This window comes from Coregonus clupeaformis, chromosome 20, assembly GCF_020615455.1.
Source record: "Coregonus clupeaformis isolate EN_2021a chromosome 20, ASM2061545v1, whole genome shotgun sequence".
In the NCBI taxonomy this organism is placed as follows: Eukaryota; Metazoa; Chordata; class Actinopteri; order Salmoniformes; family Salmonidae; genus Coregonus; species Coregonus clupeaformis.
Genome location: NC_059211.1, coordinates 50,505,843 through 50,512,272, shown reverse-complemented (window position 1 = coordinate 50,512,272; position 6,430 = coordinate 50,505,843).

Sequence of the window (6,430 nt, the reverse complement as noted above, 5' to 3'; positions counted from 1 at the left end):
ACCGTAAAGCACGGAGGTGGCAGCATCATGCTGTGGGGGTGCTTTGCTGCAGGAGGGACTGGTGCATACATTAGAGTGTCTAGTTTGAGAAACAGGCGCCTCACAGGTCCTCAACTGGCAGCTTCATTAAATAGTACCCGCAAAACACCAGTCTCACTGTCAACAGTGAAGAGGCGACTCCAGGATGCTGACCTTCTAGGCAGAGTTGCAAAGAAAAATCTGCCGTTTCCAGCTACAATAGCCATGTACAACATTAACAATGTCTACACTGATGTTATTTTAATGGATTTTTTTTGTTGATTTTCTTTCAAAAACAAGGACATTTCTAAGTGACCCCAAACTTTTGAATGGTAGTGTATGTTCTGGAAACACATAATAAAAGACACAACGCAAGGTAGTGAACCACACATTCTCACAGAATATATTAATAAGAACCAGTGTGTCCTCGGACCTGGCACCTTTAGACTGGTGCCATCACTATCAGCAGATAGAACTGGCACCTTTAAACTGGTGCCATCACTATCAGCAGATAGAACTGGCACCTTTAGACTGGTGCCATCACTATCAGCAGATAGAACTGGCACCTTTAAACTGGTGCCATCACTATCAGCAGATAGAACTGGCACCTTTAGACTGGTGCCATCACTATCAGCAGATAGAACTGGCACCTTTAGACTGGTGCCATCACTATCAGCAGATAGAACTGGCACCTTTAGACTGGTGCCATCACTATCAGCAGATAGAACTGGCACCTTTAGACTGGTGCCATCACTATCAGCAGATAGAACTGGCACCTTTAGACTGGTGCCATCACTATCAGCAGATAGAACTGGCACCTTTAGACTGGCGCCATCACTATCAGCAGATAGAACTGGCACCTTTAGACTGGCGCCATCACTATCAGCAGATAGAACTGGCACCTTTAGACTGGCGCCATCACTATCAGCAGATAGAACTGGCACCTTTAGACTGGTACCATCACTATCAGCAGATAGGAGAAATGTCAATAACATTCAAGTCTAGTGACCATCAACCTTGCACAAACAGAATCATGTTTATTACAGAAAGGAAAAAAACAATACATTGTGTTTTCATGTGTTTGTAAACGCTACAGCGGAATGTCAAACCTTGACACTATTTTGTGGTATTCTCCTCAAGCTATTTCAAATTCCAAATTCCGATTTCAGTTCTTAGAAAAACAACAGAACTCTCATACCCAAAGAGGACCAATCTCATTCCAATTAAAGGTCTGTTTTTCTGTATGTCTTGTGTGCACTTTACTGTCATCATCCCTTGTTTACCTGGTATGTTGTTTAATATCTTGTTTGCTCTCATTCCCCTTATCGCTTTCTTTCTCTCCACCTCCCTCTCCTTCTCCGGACTCTCAATGGGCTAGATACAGACAAAGGGCTTGGGTAATCAGTGACAACAAGTGAAGAAAGTTGGGACTAGAGAATAGAATGAGGCTGAAGAAAGAAGAGGATACATGTAAATACCATGAGACATGTTATCATGGCATGGAGGCATGAGATGTGAAAAAAGGACACATATTATTATCAGGTGTGGATGCAAATCCTGTGGTTGGATTGTAATATGGATCGGATTTGACAAGTCCTTTCTAATGCCTGGCTGGTGTAGACATTTTATGGGATGGGCCATAACATTTAAATAGGATTGTGACTGACAGCTGAACAAGGCTGCCCTCTAGTGTTTACAGAGGGAAATGCATGTTCACTCCTCACCTCCCAACTGTGATTAGGCTACTGATGTGTGATGAGCTTTCGGGGGGATTACCCAGGTGGATGCTACAGTATACATTGGTGGTGGATGAGGTGACTTTGCCCCATAATTATGAAGTGCATTATGTAAATCCAAAAAGAGCTGATTTGAAACCAGCTGAAATATGTACCATAATAATAAATAACATAATAATAAAAACTACCACATGTTATCTCCACAAAACCATCCACAAAACATCCTTTTGTTGTTGTTTTCAAACTGCTGGTCAGGGTGATGAGGAGGTCTTACACATGGCCGTAACCAGGGTTTTGAATTTTATATATATATTTTTTAAATGCTATTTGGAGAACAGCAAAAACAAGCAAAAATTACCCCAGCCTTATCACCTTGGCTGCTGTAGGTTCATTCAGCTCAGTCGATCTACAAACACACAGCCTATTAGCTATACAGCTGTAATGCTATACCCCTGAAAGGGGGACATATGAGAAATGACACGTAGCATCAGCGTTGAAACTAAAACGTAGGACATTTTTAGAACTGTATTGTTTGTATGTTGATTGCATTTGAATGTCGGCCTGTACAAACATTTCACTTACACCCGCAATAACATCTGCTAAATATGTTTTTGCGACCAATAAAATTTGATCTAGGCCATGTTCAGATGTTCATAATGAAACATATCTTCTTTCTTTTAAGTTCCTAACTTGTTTGATAATATTAGTACAGATTTTCTCAGGGGACCCCACATGGGGCCCGACACCAAGTTTGGGAACCACTGTACTAACCTCTGCCTCTGCCTGCATCCTCTCTCTCTCTGTCTCCTCTGCTCCTTACTGCATGCATTGCAGCCTGCCTCAGCCACACCACTGTGTGTCACGTCACTGTCTGTCTCAGTAGCCTACTCTCTGTAAACCAACGTTATTATGAGAACTTAGTAGCATAGTTTTTGCTCCTGCTGAGGTAGGCTAAATTTAACGTTAGCTCTAGCTTCTTACTTCATCCTTCTACCTGGCTAAGTAATACTAGCCTGAGCCCTTCAACGTTACTGCAATAGGAGCACATCGAGTTTCATCGCGAGATGCTTGCGTAACAGACGAAACAGACCAGGCCGGGGTTTTGGGATTTAGAAGTCAATAAGAGAAGTGAAACATTCTTCCTTAGTTGTTAATTTTATCGAAATGTAAAGGCACAACCTAGATTTGAACCAATGTCTTAAGTAATTGAACATGTTATTACTCCAACCTCGTGAAAGTGACAAACTGGCATGTTTTCATTTTTGTCAAAAACAACTTTATATCGAAGGAGTGCCTTTGATTTGACGGCCTGCACATGCGCATTTCGGCGCGAGATGACCGTTAGACCCGATTAAGTTTCTACTCATGAGCTTAGCTAGCAAACGTCGCCATGACATTGTCTACAAGTGTGATCAGGGATTTCTATTGGAGAAGCAGTTTTAGCCTATCCTCATACTGTACTGTCTTTGATATAAGTCTGCCTGCAGCTAGCCACCTGACTGACATATCTATAAGCGACTATTTACCAGTTGTGCACTCATTCTCCGAGAGTCGTTTTTTGTTTGTTTGGGGGATGTCTGTAAACAAGGCAGGAGTCACGGGACAGTTTTAAAACAGTTTTTTTTTTTTTTTTTGAGCAGAGTAGTTGAACCAACTGGGGTAGTTCGTTTCACGTCTCAGGCCCTTGGCCTGTGCCGCGAGAGGGCGGTGTTGAAGAGGGTGCAAATGCTGCCTGCCTTTCGGGGCGTTCCTGCATGTGGTCATTCCTGCATCTGCAGGAACCCCTTTTTATACTTCTATTGGTCCATTTTTAAGCTAGGACAAGTGGGAGGCGGGGGCACTCCAGTACAGTAAATTGCGTTAATGCAGAATATAAACCCCACAGAAGAAGGGGCGAAGGCAAGAATGCTAGCTAGCTAGCCGTACACCGGTAGACAGTGACAGTGTCCTTCATCCCCGCCTATAGGGCAATGTTTTCCCACAGTTCTGTTAACGACGGCGAGGGCAGGTGTTCGGTAGGCGGGAGTGTGCTAACTACAGAATCTAACTATCATGCTAGCTAGCTAGCACATGGTGTCCCTAACTAGCAAGCTAGTTAGTTAGCTTTGCTAGCGGGAGGCGGGGCTGAGCGGTAGACAGTGTCCTTCGCCCCCGCCTGCTGTGCTAGCGATAGGTTAGCGATATCGCTAACGACCTAGATAGTTAGCTAGCAGATGGTGTCGCTCCCGCCTGCAGTGATTGCAGGATGTGGGGGCGACCGGTAGACAGTGTACTTCGTCCCCGCCTGTCGGGCACTGTTTTCCCGCAGTTATGTTAACGATGGTGAGGGCAGGTGTTTGGCAGGAAGGTGCAGGAATGCCCACATGAAGGAACGCCCCGAATTGCGGGCTGAGAGAGTGGTGAATGTGATGCTAAAAAGGCAAATCTGGGAGGTAAATCCGGGGGACGCAGGCAAACATAACAAACAAACCACTGTTCATGATTCCACTTGTCATATCAAGAATATAAGCATTCTGAGTTTTGAACAATGCTGTGAGCAATATTTAGATGTTGACCCATAATTGATTTTCTTTATTGTGTACAATATATATATATATTTTTTTATGTATACTTACGGTGTCCTCATATGTAGGCTAGTTACGGTCTGGTCATACTACCATCCCAGTAACGTGGGACTATATACCAGAATAACTTGCTATAATCATACTGTATTGTCATGTACAGTGCCTTGCAGAAGTGTTCATCCCCCTTGGCGTTTTTCCTATTTTGTTGCATTACAACCTGTAATTTAAATTGATTTTTATTTGGATTTCATGTAATGGACATACACAAAATAGTCCAAATTGGTGAAGTGAAATGAAATTTTTTTTTTACGGAAAAGTGGTGCGTGCATATGTATTCACCCCCTTTGCTATGAAGCCCCTAAATAAGATCTGGTGCAACCAATTACCTTCAGAAGTCACATAATTAGTTAAATAAAGTCCACCTGTGTTTAATCTAAGTGCCACATGATCTCAGTATATATACACCTGTTCTGAAAGGCCCCAGAGTCTGAAACACCACTAAGCAAGGGGCACCACCAAGCAAGCGACACCATGAAGAACAAGGAGCTCTCCAAACAGGTCAGGGACAAAGTTGTGGAGAAGTACAGATCAGGGTTGGGTTATAAAAAAATATCAGAAACTTTGAACATCCCATGGAGCACCATTAAATCCATTATTAAAAAATGGAAAGAATATGGCACCACAACAAACCTGCCACGAGAGGGCCGCCCATCAGAACACATGGACCAGGCAAGAAGGGCATCAATCAGAGAGGCAACGAAGAGACCAAAGATAACCCTGAAGGAGCTGCAAAGCTCCACAGCGGAGATTGGATTATCTGTCCATAGGACCACTTTAAGCTGTACACTCCACAGAGCTGGGCTTTACGGAAGAGTGGCCAGGAAAAAGCCATTGCTTAAAGAAAAAAAATAAGCAAACACGTTTGGTGTTCGCCAAAAGGCATGTGGGAGACTCCCCAAACATATGGAAGAAGGTACAGACTTTATCGGACCACTTTAAGCCGTACACTCCACAGAGCTGGACCAGAAAAAAGCCATTGCTTAAAGAAAGAAATAAGCAAACAGGTTTGGTGTTCGCCAAAAGGCATGTGGGAGACTCCAAAGACATATGGAAGAAGGTACTCTGGTCAGATGAGACTAAAATTGAGCTTTTTGGCCATCAAGGAAAACGCTATGTCTAGCGCAAACCCAACACCTCTCATCACCCCAAGAACACCATCCCCACAGTGAAGCATGGTGGTGGCAGCATCATGCTGTGGGGATGTTTTTCATCGGCAGGGAATGGGAAACTGGTCAGAATTGAAGGAATGATGGATGGCGCTAAATACAGAGACATTCTTGAGGGAAACCTGATTCAGTCTTCCAAAGATTTGAGACTGGGACAGAGGTTCACCTTCCAGCAGGACAATGACCCTAAGCATACTGCTAAAGCAACACTCGAGTGGTTTAAGGGGAAACATTTAAATGTATTGGAATGGCCTAGTCAAAGCCCAGACCTCAATCCAACTGAGAATCTGTGGTACGACTTAAAGATTGCTGTACACCAGCGGAACCCATCCAACTTGAAGGAGCTGGAGCAGTTTTGCCTTGAAGAATGGGCAAAAATCCCAGTGGCTAGATGTGCACGCTCAAGTTTTCAGTTTATCTTATTTCTTGTTTGTTTCACAAAAAAATTTATTTTGCATTTTCAAAGTGGTAGGCATGTTGTGTAAATTAAATGATACAAACCCCCCCAAAATCCATTTTAACTCCAGGTTGTAAGGCAACAAAATAGGAAAAATGACAAAGGGGTTGAATACTTTCGCAAGCCACTATACTCAGAATAGCTTTGACACCTGTATAAGCCTTCTATTCCTGTAATCGTGGAAAGGTCTTTGCTAATAAAATACTCTATAGGTCATTATAAATAACATTTCACAACACGTGCAGAGTGTTCCATTTGGCTGCTGGGGGGTGGGGTGGGGCCAAATAGGCCTAAGTGCCGTTTTCAAGGGATTGTTAAATACTATTTGGTTTTAATATCATCACCGCTTGAAGAGCATAGTCAGAACTACACATTTCCGATTATTCCACATTTAGCTCTATCAGCAGAGTTATACAGCAAGTAACTGCA